This window comes from Heterocephalus glaber, unplaced genomic scaffold (assembly GCF_053883595.1).
Source record: "Heterocephalus glaber isolate CG9 unplaced genomic scaffold, H.glaber_assembly_v1.0 deba00001523, whole genome shotgun sequence".
In the NCBI taxonomy this organism is placed as follows: domain Eukaryota; kingdom Metazoa; phylum Chordata; class Mammalia; order Rodentia; family Bathyergidae; genus Heterocephalus; species Heterocephalus glaber.
Genome location: NW_028258327.1, coordinates 31,096,870 through 31,116,294, shown reverse-complemented (window position 1 = coordinate 31,116,294; position 19,425 = coordinate 31,096,870). Strand labels below are relative to the sequence as shown.

General features: G+C 41.6%; 1 protein-coding gene and 1 pseudogene across 1 annotated transcript in view; both read right to left on the bottom strand.

Moving 5' to 3' along the window:
- Mas1 (MAS1 proto-oncogene, G protein-coupled receptor) overlaps nt 1-18,893 on the bottom strand; it is a 36,626-nt gene extending 17,733 nt beyond the window's left edge. The window contains exon 1 of the mRNA XM_021247797.2: nt 18,627-18,893. The gene's annotated coding sequence lies outside the window, so the exon portion shown is untranslated. The remainder of the gene's footprint in view (nt 1-18,626) is intronic.
- On the bottom strand, nt 3,688-5,805 carry LOC101708423 (protein numb homolog; annotated as a pseudogene).
- Nucleotides 18,894-19,425: the final 532 nt, after the last annotated feature.

Sequence of the window (19,425 nt, the reverse complement as noted above, 5' to 3'; positions counted from 1 at the left end):
CAAGAGGAAGATATAGCAATCATAAATATATATGCACCAAATAGCAACACACCCAACTATATAAAACAAATATTAATGGACTTGAAAAATCAAATAAGCAAAAATACAATTGTAATGAGGGACCTCAATACTCAAGTGCCACAAATAGACTGATCAACTAGACAAAAAAATCAACAATGAAATGTTAGAATTGAACCAAACTTTTGAAAAAAAAGGACTTAGCAGATGTCTACAGAGTGCTCCAACCCGCAACATCAGAATACACATTCTTCTCAGTGGTACATGGGACTTTCTCCAAAATAGACAATATACTAGCTCATATAACATGCTTAAGTAAATGCAAAGGAATTGAAATAATCCCATGCACATCATCAGACCATAGTGTAACGAAATTGGAAATCAATGGCAAAAGAAACCACAGGAACTTCATAAAAACACAGAAATTAAATAACACCCTGATGTGACCAATGGGGCACAGATGAAATTTAAAAAGAAATCAGACAATTTTTACAATTAAACAATAATGACAATACAACATACCAGAACTTATGGGATGCAATGAAGGCAATCCTATGAGAGAAATTTATAGCGGTGAATTCCCATATCAGGAAAACAGAGCAGGTTCAAATAAACAACCTAATGTTGAACCTCAAGCTTCTAGGAAAAGAAGAGCAAGTCAAGCCCCAAACACATACAATGGAGAAAATTATAAAAATCAGAGCAGAAATTAATGCAATGGATACTAAGAAAACAATACAAAGAATCAAGAATAGAAGAGTTGGTTCTTTGAAAGATTAAATAAAATGAACAAACCCTTAGCCAACCTTATCAAAAAAAGGAAAGAAAAAACTCAACTCCATTAAATTAAGAATGAAAAGGGTGAAATCACAACAGATCCTGCAGAGATGCAGAAGATCCTCAATACCTACTTTGAGGACTATATTCTAATAAGATGGAAAATATAAAAGAATTGGACAGATTCCTAGATACATATGATTTACCAAAACTGAATCAAGAAGATATAGAAATTCTAAATAAACCAATATCAGCCAATGAAATTGAATATGTAATTTTAAAACTAACAAAAAAAAAGCCTTGGACCTGATGGATTCACTGCTGAATTCTACAAGAAATTTAGAAAAGACCTAATGCTGTTACTCCTCAAACTCTTTAATGAAATTGAAAGGGAAGTAATACTCCCAAATTTATTCCTGGAAGCAAGCATTACTCTAATACCAAAACCAGAGAAGGATTCAACCAAAAAGGAGAATTACAGGCCAAACTCTCTAATGAATATAAATGCAAAAATCCTCAATAAGACACTGGCAAACAGAATGCCGCAAATCATCAAGATTATACATCATGACCAAGTTGGATTCATCCCAGGGATGCAAGGATGGTTCAACATATGTGAATCAATAAATGTAATACACTATATTAACAGAGCCAAAGACAAAAAATATATAGTCCTCTCAATAGATGCAGAAAAAGTGTTTGACAAGGTCCAACACCCATTCATGATAAAAACCCTACAGAAAATTGGTATAGATGGTCTTTATCTCAATCCAATAAAAAGTCATCTATGACAAACCAACAGCCAACATCATACTAAATGGACAAAACTGAAAGCTTTCACTCTAAAATCAGGAACAAGACAAGGATGTTCACTGTTACCACTCTTGTTCAATACAGTTCTGGAAACATTAGCCAGAGAAATTAGACAAGAGAAAGAAATAAAAGGAATAAGAACAGAAAAGGAAGAAGTTAAATTATCATTATTTGCAGGTGACATAATACTCTGCATAGAAGACCCCAAAAACTCCACCAAAAAACTTTTAGATTTGATCAGTGGCATATTTGGATACAAATTTAATACTCAAAAGTCAATAGCCTTCTTATACATGAATAACAGACTCACGAAGAGAGAAACAATCCCTTTAGCAATAGCATCCCCCCAAAAATGAAATACCTAGGAATCAATCTAATGAAGGAAGTAAAAGACGTCTACATTGAAAACTACAGTACTGTGAAAAAGAAGATTGAAGAGGATGTCAGAAAATGGAAAGATATCCCTTGTTCTTGGATAAGAAGAACTAGTATACTGAAAATGGCCATACTTCCAAAATTGTCATACAGATTCAATGCAATCCCAATCAAAATTCCAACAGCATATCTCACAGAATTAGAAAAAACAATCCTAGGGCCAGGGATTTACCTCAGCTTGCCTCGCAAGCTCAAGGTCCCAAGTTCGATCCCCAGTACCAAAAAGAAAAAAAGAAAAAACAATCCTAAAATTCATTTGGAACCAGAAGAGACCTAGAATAGCAAAGGCAATTCTGGGCAACTAAGGCAAAGCAGAAGGTATCACAATGCCTGACTTTAAATTGAACTACAAAGCTACAGTGACAAAAGCAGTATGGTACTGGCAAAAGAACAGACCTGAAGATCAATGGAACAGACAAGAGGATGCAGAAATAACTCCAAACCTACTCAATCACCTTATCTTTGACAAAGGAGCTAAACACCTTCACTGGAAAAGAAAGATAGCCTCTTTAATAAATGGTGCTGGAAAAACTGGCTTTCCACATGCTGAAGATTAAAACTAGACCCATGTCTTTGCACTACCCTAAAATTGAAATGGATCAAAGATCTAAATACTAAATCTGCTGGAAGAGAGAAAACGTAGAACATGTGAGGACATAGGAGTAGGCAAAGACTTTATGAACAAAACCCAGACCATACAGAAAATACTACAAAGAATCAACAACTGGGACCTCATCTTATTAAAAAGCTTTTGCACAGCAAGAGAAACCACCAACAGAGTGAAGAGACAACCCATAGAGTTGGAAAAATTTTTTACCAGGTATTCAGATAAAGGACTATTATGTAGACTATATAAAGAACTAAAAAAAAATCAGAACCCCCAAATTTAAAGACACCATGCAAAAATGGGCATCTGAAATTAAAAGACACTTCTCAGATGAAGAATTAGAAATGATAAATAAATATATATCCATCCCTTTTTACTTCAATAAGCATCAATGATAGATCAATCTTATGTACAGTTTCTTACATATAGCCCTTTTACTTTTGGCAAGATTACTTACAACTTTTTAATATTGAGAACTATTTAAAATATTCTAAATGCATAAAAATAAAGATTTTGGCTTTTGATATATATCTATTTATTTGTTACTCAAAATGGAAGCTCAGCTTTTATACCCCCCAAATAGCCCTGCTGGGCAGTTGCTTCTGTGCCTTCCAGGCACCACAGCCTGCCTCCCCTCCCAGCCTGAGCCCAAACCTCTCACTAGAAGGCCATTGTACTGGGAGGAGGCAGGTGAATGGCCTCAAAAATAAAGGGAGGTTTGCTTGCATTTGTATTTTATATTCCAGTAAATGTGCTTTGAATAGATTCCTGTTCAGGTACTTCTGCTCTCTGTTGCCAGAGATTTGTAAGGGGGTGAGGGAGGAAGGGTACAGAGGGCAATATTTTCTCAACTGCTTTAGCCTAGCTGTAAGACAGTATTTGCTAGGAATTACTTTCTCCACATTTTTCAGAAGTCTCCCATCACTGCAGTCTGTGCCTGGACTTTTTCCTTGGGACCTTTGGGATTAGTGAAAAGTATACTGATCGGGAAGGCAAAGTCCCCTTTGACCTCCACCCCCTGCCTTTGCCTAAGTTCAGACAAGATACACAAGCCATAGAGACTGCTTAAAGTTCAATTTCAAATGTCTTCTGGAGAAAGTCACTGGAGAAAAGATTGGTAGGGGAGGAATTAGTATGCTGTTTGGACTTGCTTTCTAATGCAGCCCACTAGGCTTCAAAAGGATCCACTGGGCAGGTACCTGCAGGAACCTCTTGTGTGCTCGTCTCCTGAGGCCAACCTGCCATCGTCTACACCACTGAAAGCTGCAGAACCTTTGAGGTGCTGAGCAGGAGGCTTAAAGAAAGGACTGGTGGTGGCACTGCTTGTCTCATACTGAGGGAATGTCTGCTGCTTGACCAGGCTGGGTGACTGATGGGGGTGAGCGACCTGAGAATGGCCTGCAGTGCCAAACACATTGGCTACCATCTGGGAGGGGATAATGCCCACCACAGGCACATTAGGGGCTGGGTAGGGCATCCTGTTGGCCGCAGGATAGGACTGGGCAGGGACAAAGGCTGGCTGTAGGGGTGAGACCACATACACTGGCACAGGCTGAGAGGTGAGGAATGCACTCCCTTGGAGAGGTGGTGCTGGCTGGGAGATGGCAGTGGATGGAGGAGGCTGCAGGACTGGCTGCAGAGGGGCAGCAGAGGCCTGGGGCTGCTGGGCCCGGATGATCTTGGACACTTCTAGCCAGCAGTCGGCCTCTGAGGGAGTGTGTCTATGGCCAGCCTGGAGGAGATCTGGAGAGGACGGGCCCCACTCAGTGCCCGGATGTGTGGCTGCAATTTTCTTGTTAGCAGCACCAGGGGCATGGGCCCAAGGGTTGGTTTCATGCACAGGCATTGCTCTGGGTGCTAGAGCAGTATGGGCTGGCTTAGCAGAAAGCACATGGAAGGCTGAGTCACTGCCATTAGCTTGGAAGGCAGGAGACTGTGGTGCCACCACTGTCACTGGTTTGCTCACTGGGGCAGATGAGACGGGGTCCTCAGAAGGTGTGCTGAAGGCATTGGTGATCTATGAGCATAGGGAGCTGATGCTCTCTGCTTCTCCTTCTACCTCTGGCACTGCATTTTTGGTTTTCTTTGGTTTCTTTTTTTGGTACCAGGAATCAAACTCGGGACCTTGTGCTTGCGAGGCAGGCACCGGAACCACTGAGCTAAATCCCTGGCCCTAGCACTACATTTTTAATGGGGAAATCAGTCTTCCTCTGCATAGTGGAAGGCAACCCGTTGATGCGTAGGGATAGTTAGCATTTAAAGGGTGACATCTTCTGGCTAAGAGCAGGAAATCCTCGGAAAGAGCCCTGGCGAGCAAGCTGTTCAGTCAGTGCATGGCGGCGTGGAATGGCATGAGGGTTGTTCATCTGCAAAGAGATAGTGGTGTCCGAAGTGGGAGAAGTGGGAGAGGACAGGGATGGGGCAGTGCTGCCAGAGGCCACTGATGAACCAGTAGCTGTCTTATCTTTCTTGGCATCTTGCATGTGTTTCATAATCTCCTCTCTTTCTGCTTGTTCTGTGGCAGTTGTGACACGGAATGATCCTTCTCTTGTAAAAGTGGTCCCACTGGCATCAAAAGTAGCAGTCACTCCAAATTCCTTCTCTTGCTTCTGCTTATGCTCTAGACAGGCTGCAAAAGCACAGCCTATTGCATGGCTCAATCTTTCCCCCATGTCCTCGACAGCCATGAAACAGTGACAGATCCAGTGCCGAGTGGTACCATCACAACATATGTAAGAGAAGGCTCCATCAAAGTTCCTATCTGGGGCACAGAAAGAAGCTTTCTCTATTGTCTGGTCAACTATCAGGTCCTGCATTTTTTCATCCACAACTCTGAGTCCATCTGCTGATACCCACAGGACTGCCTTCACTGCTTTCTTTCCAGTAGCTTTGAATCTTTTTACAGCTTCTTCACAGATGTGCATTCCTCTTGACTCATCAACTTCTACATGGCCAAGGTACTTAACTGGGAAGCTACATTTTCCAGTGTGAACCCCTTCTTCATCTGTCTGCCACTGGTGTGGACGACTGGCCTCCAGAACATAAACATCTTTCTTTTTCCTAAAGCTTTGGCGTAGTTTGTTCATTTTAATTTTTACAACCTGGCTCTGAATCTTGGCTGTCCCTGTTAGAAGCTGCATCACTAGACTTTGGACAAGTTTCATAACCTCACCAAGTTTCCTCACCTATCCAAATGAGGTGTCTGCGGATTGCTGCCCCACCCATATTCCAGTCTACAGACATGGATCAAGATCTTGGGCTGCCGCAGCAGCTCTGCTGGTACTCTTCTTTGGAAGAAGTTGCTTAAATCCCAAATCTGAAGATCCTTTTCTCTTCCCCTCCAAGATTCACCATGCCAGCCCCAATACCTTTTCAAAGGTTTCAGCCCCATTCACCATCCAACTTCAACTGTGGATGAATTCATAGAGGTTTCAGTCCGTAATCAGCTAGCTCCAAGACAGGGATGACAAACAAGCCTTGCAGAGGAGAAACAACATGGCATACACAAAGTAGCAAAGGCAACAAGAGCTGGCAAATAAATACATAAAACAATGTTCAACCTCACTGGTCATTCATGGAATGCAAATGAAAACAACGCTGAGATTCCCCCTCACTCCAGAAAGAATGGCTGCTATCAAGAAATCAACCAATAACAAATGCTGGAGGGGCTGTGAGGAAAGAGGAACCCTGCTCCACTCCACTGGTGGGAGTGTAGACTGGTGCAACCACTGTGGAAATCAGTGCGGAGATTTCTCAAGAAACTAAAACTAGAGGCTCCATTTGACCCAACTGTACCTCTTCTTGGTATCTTCCCAGAAGAATTAAAAGCATCATACCACCCTGATATATGCACATCCATGTTTATAGCAGCACAGTTTGTAATAGCTACATCTTGAAAACAGTCCAAATGCCCATCAATTGACAAGTGGATAAAGAAGATGTGGGGTTTTTTATACAATGGAGTACTACTCTCCATAAAGAAGGATGCACTTCAGCCATTTATAGCTAAATGGATGCACCTTGACACCACACTCTTAAGTGAAATAAATTGGGCACACATGTTTAAATACTGCGCTGTTTCTCTGGTGTGAGAAACTGAAAGTGGAAATAAGGACTGAAATGTATAATGGATGTTGGGAAATGGGAAGAAAGTGTTCAGATGGGAAGGGGAATGGGGAAGAGGGAGGGAGAAAGGAAGGAAGGGACAAGAAAAAATGTGAAAATAGAAGGAAAATATGGAAACAAAGCTTCTGTACATAGGGAAGAGGAGACTTGGGGGAGAAAAGGGATAAAATAAAATTTATTTTTAAAAATAAAGAAAAATAAAATAAAATAAAACCAACCCAACCAAATGAACCTAATAAGTTAGAATGATTTCTTTATCTGAAGGTAGATCGGGCTCCCTCCACTCTTTAACATTTAGCCATATGAGTAAATCCCTGTTGCCAGCGTTAAGGATAGAGATGACACAGTTCTCTGCATAGTTTTGCATGGAGATAGGCAGAACTGAATGTAATTTAGTTGGCAAGTGGAATAAAGAAGATTCAGTAGCAGCAGTCTCTGAAGGTCTTTTTGTATGTGTATGTGTGTGTGTCTGTTTTGGTACCGGGGATCGAACTCAGGTCCTTGCTCTTGCGAGGCAGGCAGCAGAACCACTGAGCTAAATCTCCAGCCCTGTGTCTGAAGGTCATAAGGGAGGCCTTGCAGAGCTGGGTCTTGAAGGGTCAATAGGAGGCGTAAGCTGAGGAAGGGGAAGAAAGTCATCCTGAGAAAAGGAAAACATCATGGGTAGAAGCATGGAAATAGGAGGGTGCAGAATGTTACTGGTGGAGCTTAGAGAGATCTTGGGGAGACGTGTGGCTCTTGGATGGATTTGTCACTTACAGGGAAATGGGTGTGCAGACAGAGTGTGACAGGTTGCTTGTGAGGCTTCTTAAAATGCCGGGCTTATTCTGCAGAAAACTCAAATTTCAGGAGGCCATTGTTTAAGAAACCCTGGGATGAGCTCCTACAGGCTGAATTTCCATACCGCAGGGGATTCCAATGCAGCTGGGCAACAGTTTCAAAGGACATGACCTGAACTGTGTTGAAGAAAGGTTACTCTTGTGTTGGTCTGACAGCTGGATGGAAGGAGCAACAGGTATAGCAAGGAAGCTGTAGGGGTTGCTGAAATAGCACTGGCATGTGCTCTACCTCTAGCCCCTAAATCTTTTAATAAGATCTTCATAAACATAGGAGGACAGACATGCATATGAAATCTTTAAGACATTATCTGTCACATATGTCTGAGTGTAAATTTCAAATGTAGAAGCCATCTAAGACCAAAATCTAAAAGCATATGCTTCCTTTCTTGTTCCCAGGTCTCTGCCTAGACTTGGGATGAATCCCCTGCTCTCCTTCTTCCCTATACCAATCCATCTTTCCCAGCTTTTCATACTGCGTCCTACCTTTTCCAAAACTCACTTCACATACTCTGGTGTTATTCATCCATCACCTCCATAACCATGACCTTCCTCCCTGTAGCAGAGTTAACATATCTCCCTCACTATTAGGGACTAAATTGTGTCCCCCCTCCAAAATTAATACTGAAGCCCTAATTCTTAATGTATTTGGTGATGGGCCTTTAAAGAAGTAATTCAGGTTAAACAATGTCCTCAGGGAGGGCTCCAATTCAGTAGGACTTGTATCCTTATAAGACGATCTCGCGCCATAGATAAACAAAGAAAAGGCTATAGCGGACTTAGGGAGAAGGTGAGTGTCTGCCCTCACCAGACCAGCCCCAATGGCCCCTTGATTGTGGACTTCTAGCCTCCAGAACTGTGAGAAAATTTTTGTTGTGTAAGCCACTTTGTTATGCATCTCTAGCGGACAGATACACCCTCTTCCCAGCAAACGCCTTATTCATATCTGAATGTCTGACACTTGCAAAAGCCCATCACAACTGTTCTGAGAGAAAACACTCTGCTACCCCATGAGAGAAAATACTTCCTTAATTCCAGGTCATCACAGTAAATCAAAACTTTTCTGATAAAGTAGAACTCATGAATCACATAATTAGGTAGGTTCTGATCATGATGTGATTGAAATGCAAATAAAAATCTATTAAAATTAATTCACATTAAAAAAGAACCATAATCCTCCACTTGCTTTGTTATAGTGGGGTTCTGCTTAAATGAACAAATCTCTAAAAATCACATTCCCAGTCTTACTCAAACACTCTGAATTTCATTCTCTCCAGTGAAACAGCCGATGCCAAGAAGAGCCTGGAGTCCAGCCGGCCCTACATGCTCATCACCTTGGTCGTCTCATGGATTATTTAGCCTTGTTTGTTGGTGGATGGCAGGGATATTCGAGGATTGGGAGGGAAAGCTAATTGCTGTTAGCTGACAAAACAGGGTAGCTCAGAAGAATTTATTGGTTCAGTGATCCTCCCCCAACAGCCAACAAAGACCACGCAGTTGACTTCTTGGACAGTACTGAGGATGAGGGAACATATGTGTACTAGAGAATGAATCATCAGGGTCTCTTTTTGTATCCATGTAGGCCCAGTTCTGGGGGGGGGGCCTTCTGACCAGTCATGCAAATCATTATATATATATAATTATATTATATTATATATATATAAATATAATTATATTATATATATAAAAATTCCATTTATAGTGATTCCTGTTTACTGCGCACTGATGGTCTAGTGTGCAATGACAGCTCATCCTAACAGTCTCTATGGTCCCTGCCATGGTCCGAACACAATAGTGGGAACCTCAGTTGGCAACAGAATACAAAAGAGTGTAAGAGATAGTGACATAATTACTCGCAGGCCTGGCAGCATCACAGAAACATCTTCCCTTCCTCTCCTCCTTCTCGTGGAAGCATTTCCTAGGGAGAAAGAAGTATGTTGGAGCATCACAATGTCATTGTTAGGGCTACAGAGTCCAAAAGCATCTTCCTGCATCCTAGCTCTAGAACCTTACCATCAGCTTGGGGGGCTGATAAGGGAGGCATTGTTGCTCTTGGTCTATAAGGAAGAAGACTAAGGATTAAAAACCAGGCCCACCTCAGAGCCACTATAACACACAGCCCCACAGGCTCTACAGTCTGTGTATCTGGTGCTCCCTGGTCCACAGGGCAGCTAGTGTCTGGAATCCCATTTGGACCCCAATCAGAAGGATGGATGGGCAGGATGCCTGACTTCAAAGCAAAAACTGAGCCAGTCTCCTACTCAGAAACAAAATGGAGAGCACAGGTCTAACCAAGCTCCCCATTTCACAGATCAATACATAGAGAGGTAAACATCTACAAGTATTGAAAGAAGCCCTCAGCCCAAGAGCTCCTGGTCTTATCCCCGATCTTCCCCCACCCCAAGCTCTGAGGGCTAACCTTGTTTTAAGGACCTTATCATGCATAGTCTCTCTGCTTAAGTTTTTCAGTCTTGTCTTCTCTGCTCCTTCCTATTTGAGGAATTGAAGCCGTCATCATCCCTGACATTGTAGGGATTTTTTTTCTGATGACTGCTTTAACTTCTAATTGTGACTTTGCCAGTGGTAGGACCGGGGTCCCCAACTGTTCTCTCTCTTTAAAGTCCATCGTAAAGTGGAGTGGCCTGCAGGGGCTGATCTAACGGACCCTGCTGGTACAGAAGGGCTCTTCCATTGCAAAAATGTCATCTCAGTGGGACTCAGTAGTCTGTTTAATCTTCTCAGGAAATGGGGATATTTTACAATTTTATTGTTCCTTTTCTAATTATAAAACAATGTGTGCATTGCAGAAAGTTTGGAAAATTCAGACACAAAATCATTGTTCAGAATTGACCTCATTTAACATCTGAGATATTCCTTTTTAGTATTTTTTCAATGTCACACACTTTTTAAAAAACGAGGATCAATTTTATATGCTTTTGTATCCCACTCTTCTTCTACTTGGTATCATACTGTAACATTTTCCCATCACTGTGTACTCAAAAAACATGACCTTATTACCACTATTTGAATGCACCATATTTCATCTTTAATCACCTAGCCTTTGAACATAACAGTTACTTCTAATTTTTCGTCACCATTTTAAAATTAAAGCACTGTATAGTAGTCCTTTCTTATCCCCCTGAAACTTCTGATGGTACTGAACCACAGGATTCTGGTTTTTCCTACATGTACATGCCTATAACAAATTTTAACTTATAAATTATGCATGAAGGAGATTAACAACAGATAATATTAAACTAAACAAATTATATACTATGACAAAATTTAATAATGCTAAGTGAAATAAATCAGACACACAAGCTTAAATATCGCCTGATTTTTCTTATATAAGATATCTAAAATATATAGAGATACCTCAAAGAACTAGGACTGGAAGTCCCATTTGACCCAGCTATTCCACTGCTGGGGATCTTCCCCAAAGAATTAAAAGAATCACACCACAGTGATATATGTGCACCCATGTTCATAGCAGCACAGTTTGTGATAGCTAAAACTTGGAAACAGCCCAAATGCCCAGCAACTGGAGACTGGATAAAGAAAATGTGGGTTTTTTATAAAATGGAGTACTACTCAGCCATAAAAAATGAGAAATTAGAGACATTTATAGCTAAGTGGAAGCACATTGAGGCAATACTCTTAAGTGAAATAAATAGGACACACATGTATAAATATCGAATAGTTTCTCTGGTGTGAGAAATTGAAAGTGTAAATAAGGACTAAATGTATAATAGGTAATATGAAATAGGAAGAAAAGGGGCAAAGGGGAAGGAAGTGGGAGGGCTAGGGGAATGGATAGAAGGGAATGGGATTAATATGAGAAAATGGAAAAATAGGAACAAAATCTTTGTAAATAGGGAGGACTGGAGGGGTTGAAGGGAGGGCTGGGCAAGAGTGAAAAATAAGAACCAAGAGAGATTATGTAAAGGTGCAAATTTCCAATAATGAACATCATTATATTGTATACCTAAAATGTACCAATGATTAGAATGAATAATCGATAATGCAAAATAGGAAGAAAAGGTCCAAAGGGGTAGGGGTAGTGGGAGGGGCAGGGGAAAGGAAAAAAGGGAAAGGAAAAATGCTGAGAAATGGAAAAAATGGAAATAAGGTCTTTGTAAATAGGGAATGGTGGAGGGGTTGAAGGGAGGGCTAGGAATGGGGAAAAAATAAGAACCAAGATGCATCATGTAAAGGTACAAGTTCCCAATGAGAAATGTAATTGTGTTGTATACCTACAACGTACCAATAAAAGAATTTAACAAAAAAAATTAAAGAGCAAAAACAAAGACAGATAATAGGAAACAGGGAGACAGATCTTCTGCAAGTGAGAAGGGAACGGAGAGATGGAGGAGGGCTAGGGATGGGATGGAAAGGGGAAGTGAAAAGAATTCAGGTGTCTTTTATACATGTACCAGCTCCCCATAATGACCATGATCATTATGTACTGCAAACATGTACTACTAAAAAATCTATAAATTTTTTACTTCTGTAATTTTTCAATTAAGATAACTAATCAAACAAGTTATAATAATATATTCAATTATTATAGTGGAATAAATTATAATAATATACTATAATAAAATTCATTCAAAACTTTTGAATTTTTTTATTTCTGGTATTTTTCACTTAATGTTTTCAGAGTGGTTGACACTGGGTAACTGAAATAGCAGAAGGGAAACCTCAAATACAGGGAACTACTGCAATGAAGTTTTGGAGATACAAATCTCTATTTCTCCAGGACATATTTCTAAAAATAGAGTTGCTGGATGGAAGGGAATAAATATTTTTCAAGATTTAGATGTATATTAACAAATTGTCTTCCAAAATAACTGTACCAATTACACTAATATCAACAATATATGGATGCTTTCTTTCACACCATATATACTTCTTTTCCCACAATAACTCCATTTCTTAGAAGTCCCAACTTTGAAAAGCAATAAAATTACATTGCTTTAATTTGCATTTATTTGATTGTTAATGAGGTTGGACATTCTTTCATGTTAATGATCACTTATATTCTTCTTTGATGGATTATTTTTCCATGCTCTATCCATTACATTTACTGAGTTGCAAGAATTATTTGTGAATATAACACTTTGTCCTATATGTATATTACAAAATTTTTCCCACAGAAAATGGAATGTTTTATAGAAGACATGAAAGGTTGCAGCTTGGAGTTTTCTTAAAAACATTTTCTTACTCTTAAGTTTGATCATCTGTTAATCATTGAGACCAAGATCTTGAAGGAATTGTGCATATAGCACAAACAGGTACTTGTATTACAGGTAAGGAAATTAACTTATATCTAGTCCAAGAATACATAGGTAGTAGCAAAGGCAGTACCAGAATCCAGATTACCCAGGTCCAAGCTGTCACTACTTCTATGCCCACTCACTAGCTCCTTGTCAATAGTCCATTCACGTACAGAAGTTCCTCATTTAACAAGGAGTTACAGTCCTGCAATCAGGTTATTAAATGAATTGGTCGCTAAATGAGGAATTGTATAATATGTACATTACAATATTCATAACAAAGAAATGGTCAAAGGAAACTCTAACTTGATGACTTTGCTTTTACTTGCTTAACTCTTACATGCAATACTGTAATGTATATCAGTACATAAAACTAGTACTGTACTGCACAATACAATCAGCAAAAATTACAGCACTATATAAACAAGGTATCCTGTACAAAAAACTTTGAAGCTCTATAAACAAGTTGCACAGAACTGTACAAAAAAGATAGGTCTTAAGTTCAAGCAGCAGGTCATAATTCTGAACAGCAGGCCTTGGTCATAAGTCCTGCAGTCGTTAAACAGGGAGGCCATTAAACAAGGAATATATCTGTAATAATGTTCATATCCACATTCATATGGATGGTAGAATTTTGGGGATATTTAATTGGTTTTGGGGGGTTTTTTGGTACTGGGGATTGAACTCAGCTCCTTGTGCTTGCCCAGCAGGCGACAAAACCACTGAGCTAAATCCCCAGCACTTTGGGGATATTTAATAATGACCTTTATGTCTATTACTGGGACAAAATACCTGACATATACAACGTAAAGAAGAAAATATTTATTTTGGCTCATGCTTTCAGATGTTTCAATCATGACTGGCTAGCTATAAAACAGCATGCAGAGGAAAGCTGCTCACCTCATGGCACCCAGGAAGCAGACAGACAGGAAAAAAGCCAGAGCTGCAGGGGCCAGGGACCAGATGTAGTTCTCAAGGTCATTCCTCCGTGACACACCCAGAAGTGACTTTACTAGTCTCTCAGGCACCTCTCAATCCAAGCAAGATTAACTATCACAACGTTACCAGAAGAATCTGTCATAATCAACTTCATGATCTTTATTAAAGAGGGTGCATTTATCAAAGAACGGATCTTATTACAGGATGGATCTACCCAATCCCAAACCCAAAACAACAACTACAACAAAATAAACGAGAATGTGTTGTTTTCAGAAATCCTGCTTCTGAATTAAAATGTGTAATGTACATGTACCAACTTCCCACAAGAAATATAAATATTATGTACTACACACATGTACTAATAATAAGCTTTTTAAAAGAAAGGAAAAAAAGAAAAAAAAAAGAAACTTGCTTCTCTTTCCACTTTCTTCCATAAAAAGAATGATTCATAGTCATCACTACTCTGGATCAAGGGCACCACAACTCACTTCGTAGGCAATGATAACTGATATCAAGGAGGAGATTCAGATTCATGTCTTTACATCAGAACAAATAATAGATATAAGCCCGGTCATTCAACAGCATATTGCTTTTACCCAAGTCCTCCAAAGAGCATATGATGCTGTCTCATATTCTCTCTCTCTCTCTCTCTCTCTCTCTCTCTTTCTCTCTCTCTGTATTTATGAAGATCCCACAATATCTCTCCTCACCGAGATGATGCTGAACCCTAAATATGCTCTCTATCCACGGATTCCTCCTCTGCCTTCTTGTGCTTCTGTCTCCTTCTTGTGCTTTGAGGTCTCCTTTGCTGGAGACCTCGTCTGCTACTGTTCTTTGGGCCTTGGTGTCCTTCCTGGCCCCGTCCTCAGTCCCTTTCCTTTCACACTTTATAGACTTTCTCTGAATTGACTAGTCTGATCCGTTTCAATAATGACCACACTGAGCTGGGGATATAGCTCAGTGGCACAGTGCCTGCCTGGCAAGCACAAGGTCCTGAGTTTGATCCCCAGTGCCAAAAACATAAAAATAAAAATAATGGCCACACAGATCCAAATCTACATTCAAATTCACAGCTCTCATGCAGACCTCTCCAAGACCAGTGAGCCTGGGTATCACCAACTGGGCCTTTCATGGAAGTGCATGGCCTCAGCCAATCCAAAGCAACCCAGACCTTCTCCGCTGTCCCTTGACTTTTCTATGCCTAGTCTTCTAAGATAAAATACTGGACGTTTTACCAGGTATCATGTATCAGGCCCTAGAATCAGTCATTTCTCCAAGGAGCCCTGTTTGCTTAGGGTAAAGAATGGTATGTAGAAGCCAAGATCCAGGTGCTAAGTGTGCCCATTGTTAGTGGGGGCCACTGCTCCCAGGCTCTCTCAAAGACAAGGCTAAGGATTATTTATATATATATAGTCATGCACACACACGGGCGTAGATATACATTTACATATACATATACCAGTATCTCCAACTTTGATCCAACACCACTGAATTCATTTATGATTTCTCTTTCTCCATGTTTGTAACTTCCTTCTCTGATAGCGAGGCATCTGGCTCCCACCATCCCCAATACATGTACTTACATGATCAACCCACCTGGGTGTAAACAGTCTCCTTCCCTCCCTCCTGTTTAGATGTTGACTCACTTTGTTGGGTTATTCTACTCTATCGCTGCCCCCACACCTTCCCTGGAACATGCTGTCACCTAGCAGGCACTCTGACATTCAGCACCAGGTCCCCTCCACCTCCCATGCAGATCCCTTCCTGCCTTGCCTAGTACAACATCCCCTGCTATGTCACCACCTTCACTTCCCTTCCCTGGGCTGGACTGCCTCACCTGCTCAGGCTCCAACATCCCCCAACCTCCACACCATCCCAGGCTGACCATCATGGAAGTCAGTACTAACAACACCATCCACCTACAGAAACCAAAATAAGTGTAGGCAGTATCACTCCCAAAGGGAAAAGACATTTTTTCCCAAATCAATAGAGGTCTTTTGATGCATCATTAAGACTTTACAAATTGGTTTTATGATCTAGGACCTTGTTTCTGTAGCTGGCTAACTCTAAGACCTTATTACTCAGCCTGCCAAACTTTCCTTTTTTTGGAGACATCCCAAATTGATATCCTGTGGTTTCTTTGGGATTTTCTTTTTGCTTTTGTATGTGTGATTTTTGCAGTGATGAAAATGCAAGTGTGCGCTAAGCAAGCCCTCTACCACTGAGCTGCCCTCTACCCTTGATCCCTGAGTTTAACCTGAATCAAAGCAGCTGAACTTGAAACAAGTTCAATGTCATTTCCTTCAGGAATTCACTCATCTTTCTCTGCTTGAGATATTGAATAAGAAACATGTAACCTCACCCAAGCCCTACAGATGTGTTTTTTACCCAAGAAATTTCAGATTTCAACAAGAAACCCATTTTTCAGAATGATAGTCTTGGTGGGGAAGTGAGTACATAGAGAACCTGCCTTGTGACAGAGGCTGTGAGACACTCGGATCACATTCTGTGCACAACTGGAGACAGGGCCTGTTTCTTTCTATTTCTTCACCATTTGTCAGCCGGAGCTGCTTCTTTTTTCTTTCCAGGGAGACCTTGTTCTCCACTGATGTGACAAAAGTCCCTCTTCGGGGTTCCTCTGGGGAACTGTGTGTCCCTGCAGAGTGATGTCAACATTTTCTGGAATGTGAGAATGGTCTTTGCTCTCTCAGTAGTCACAGCAAAAAGTGCAGAAGAGGTTTTTGAGAGAGGTTTGACATTATCCAAGTTACAATGCAGAGGCCACAGCCTTGGCTGCCTGTGCCTGAGGCTGCTTGGCCCAGGAGCTACACTTTCCATCAAAGTGACCACAGATGTGAGCCCAAAGCCAAGAGGCTCGGCTCCTCTGAACTTCAACTTCTTCATATTATTACCTTTTAATATACTTCTGGAAGGCTGGGAAAAGCTCAGGATTGAAAAACTAGAGATTGAACAGCTCTTTGGCAATATGGATCTGATGGAAATGCCAAACAAAGATAATGAATCATCAGGCAGGAAAACAAGGGTGGTGGTTTCCATAGAAGTTGAAGGATGTGGGCTGGCAGAGCCCATGTCCCACGGGTGCACCTGAGGTTGCTGGTGCATTTACCTCTCCATGGAAGCAGAGGAACAGATGGGCAGTGCAGCTGATAGGAATGGCAAGGGCACTCACAAAGGGCACCATTTGTCGGCTAGAGCCTCTTCTTTTTTCTTTCTGGGGAGAAATGCCATGCCTTCATGTTTGCTCAAGCTTTCTCCTGAGACCCATGAAGTAAACATCCCCTTCCATGGTCTGGTTCCCATGAGCACAATATTCCCATGGCCCCAGATTCCAGGCCCACCATTTCACATAAGAGACAGAAAGAAGGAGGGAAGGAAGAGAGGAAGGAAGGGAGGGAGGGAGGGAAATGAAAGGAAGGAAGAAGAAAAAGAAAGGAGGGAAGGAGGAAGGTAAAGAACAAAGAAGAAAAGAAGAAAAAAGGAGGAGGAGAAAGAGAGAGGGAAGGAGAAAGAAAGAAGGAAAGAGAAAAGCCGAAAAACCAGGGTTTGAGGAGTGGACATTTGAAAGCTCCTCTTGTTCCCCAACAACCACCATGACACCCTGACCCTTGGCTGGACCTTCCAGGTATGCAGATCAAGAGGAAAGGATAAATTCTTCCGTGTGTGTGTGTGTGTGTGTGTGTGTGTGTGTGTGTGTACATGCGCAGTAATATGGACAAACAGAAACCCATTTGTGAGATGGAATTTCCATGGTAGAGAGGGGAGTTGATGAGAATGTGAGGGGCAGGAACATCTGCCCCAGTCTTAAATGCATCATTCGTATCTTCCTAACACCAGAGCCATCTGCACATAGAAGCAGAGATTTCTTATTGCCTTTCCAAGTATGCAGCAGGAAGAATTTAGAGCACTGGTGTTAAAGGGGAAGGGAGCCATGTTGCCCCCTTTGGGACATTTGACATGTCTGGGGATATGTGGGGCTCTTGCAACTGAGAGTTATTAGCATCTCATGGCTAACCATCCCACAAAACACAGGGCATCCCCAACAACAAAGCATTACCCAGCCCCAAATGTCAAGGGTGCTGAGGCTAAGCCACCCTGTTTGTTGCCATCTTCCTCTACCTCCACACACACAGTCTCACCACTGCCGAGGCAATCCCCTGCCAACAACCCCACCCACCCCAGCTGGGAAATATTGCTAAGACACTCACATCAAGAACTGAGACTGAGTCAGAGATTTCATTGAATAGACACCTTGTGCCCTCTAAGCTGCATATGGCTGTACAAGCAACAGAAGGTATATTAATGCTGGTACCCACTAAGGAAAGGCAAAGGAGAGTCGATGCAATTTGCCTCTGGCCATGCCCAGTGGCATCTAGTCAAATGATTTCTCCAAAGGAATCAAATACAGTCACAACCCTTTCAGCCCCAAGTTCCATCATCTGTAACATCTAATGAAGCAACCTTGAAAACCTCTCAGTCCACCATCCCAACCATGAATCAATCCTAAAATTCTTGCCCCGTTATAAATCCAAAGTAAAAGCTACCACAGAAGTTTCAACCCTGAAGTTGAAAAACAATGTCTGGGAACAGTTCTCCCAATAGAGAAGCACATTTTCCAAAACAAAGGCAAAAGGAGAGAGAAGGTTTTGCCAACACTCACTGAGAGCAAACCTCTAACACCCTGTGAAAAGCAGTCAGCACAGACCAGTTCTCTGAAGAAGGAAGATCTGACTCTGATTGTCAAGGGCACAAGAATAATTGGAAACTGGGGTGCAGACTCACTAGTGTCCTTCGCTCAGGAAGGGTCAGAGGTGACAACAGGGAGGCCACCTGTTTGCATCCTGCGGCATCTTGCCCTGCCAGCCTGCAGGGTCTCCGGTCCCAATATCTCCAAGGACGCAGCAACCTCCGTCTCTGAAGGAATCAGAGCTGCTCTCCCACTGCTGAAAATATGTGAGATGTGCCAAGCAGATGGTCCCACGCTTATCAGCAGGAGCTTTGCTTCAAATGGCATCATTCAGTAAAACACTCAAGCGAAAATCTTCACACTGATCCAGAGGGGACGTGCTGGGGACAGCACAAGGTGGCTGACCACCCCAAGCCACTAGAGTCAGCCAGTGAGAAAGGTAACCCAGAGAAATGCTACAGAATAGACAGAGCTGCTCAAATCCCTAGTTCAGCCTACAAGGAATCATGTGACCTCTGCCAAGCTGTGTACTGGGGACTCAGTTTTCTCCACTGTAAAACGGAGCTAACAATATTACCTCCAAAAGGTTGATGATTAAATGAGATTGTAGTTTAAACCCACCAAGTGAGAGGCACTTGCTTACATAGTTAAATATGCATTTCCTTCCTGCAAAGAATATCAGGCCCATTCTAGTGTTAAAGGCCCAAAGGATGCATTGAAGAAGAGAGAAAGGCAAGGAGCAGGCTCCAGGGGTGGAGGAATCCGTCAGCTTCTATCAGCCCCTCTTGGGAACAGCTATTCCTGTTAGATGCAGATTCTTACCCAGGAAGTTCAGGACATAAGAACAAATTACTGTTTCCCCCTGATTCCTTCCCCCCTTTTTTCTAGGAATCC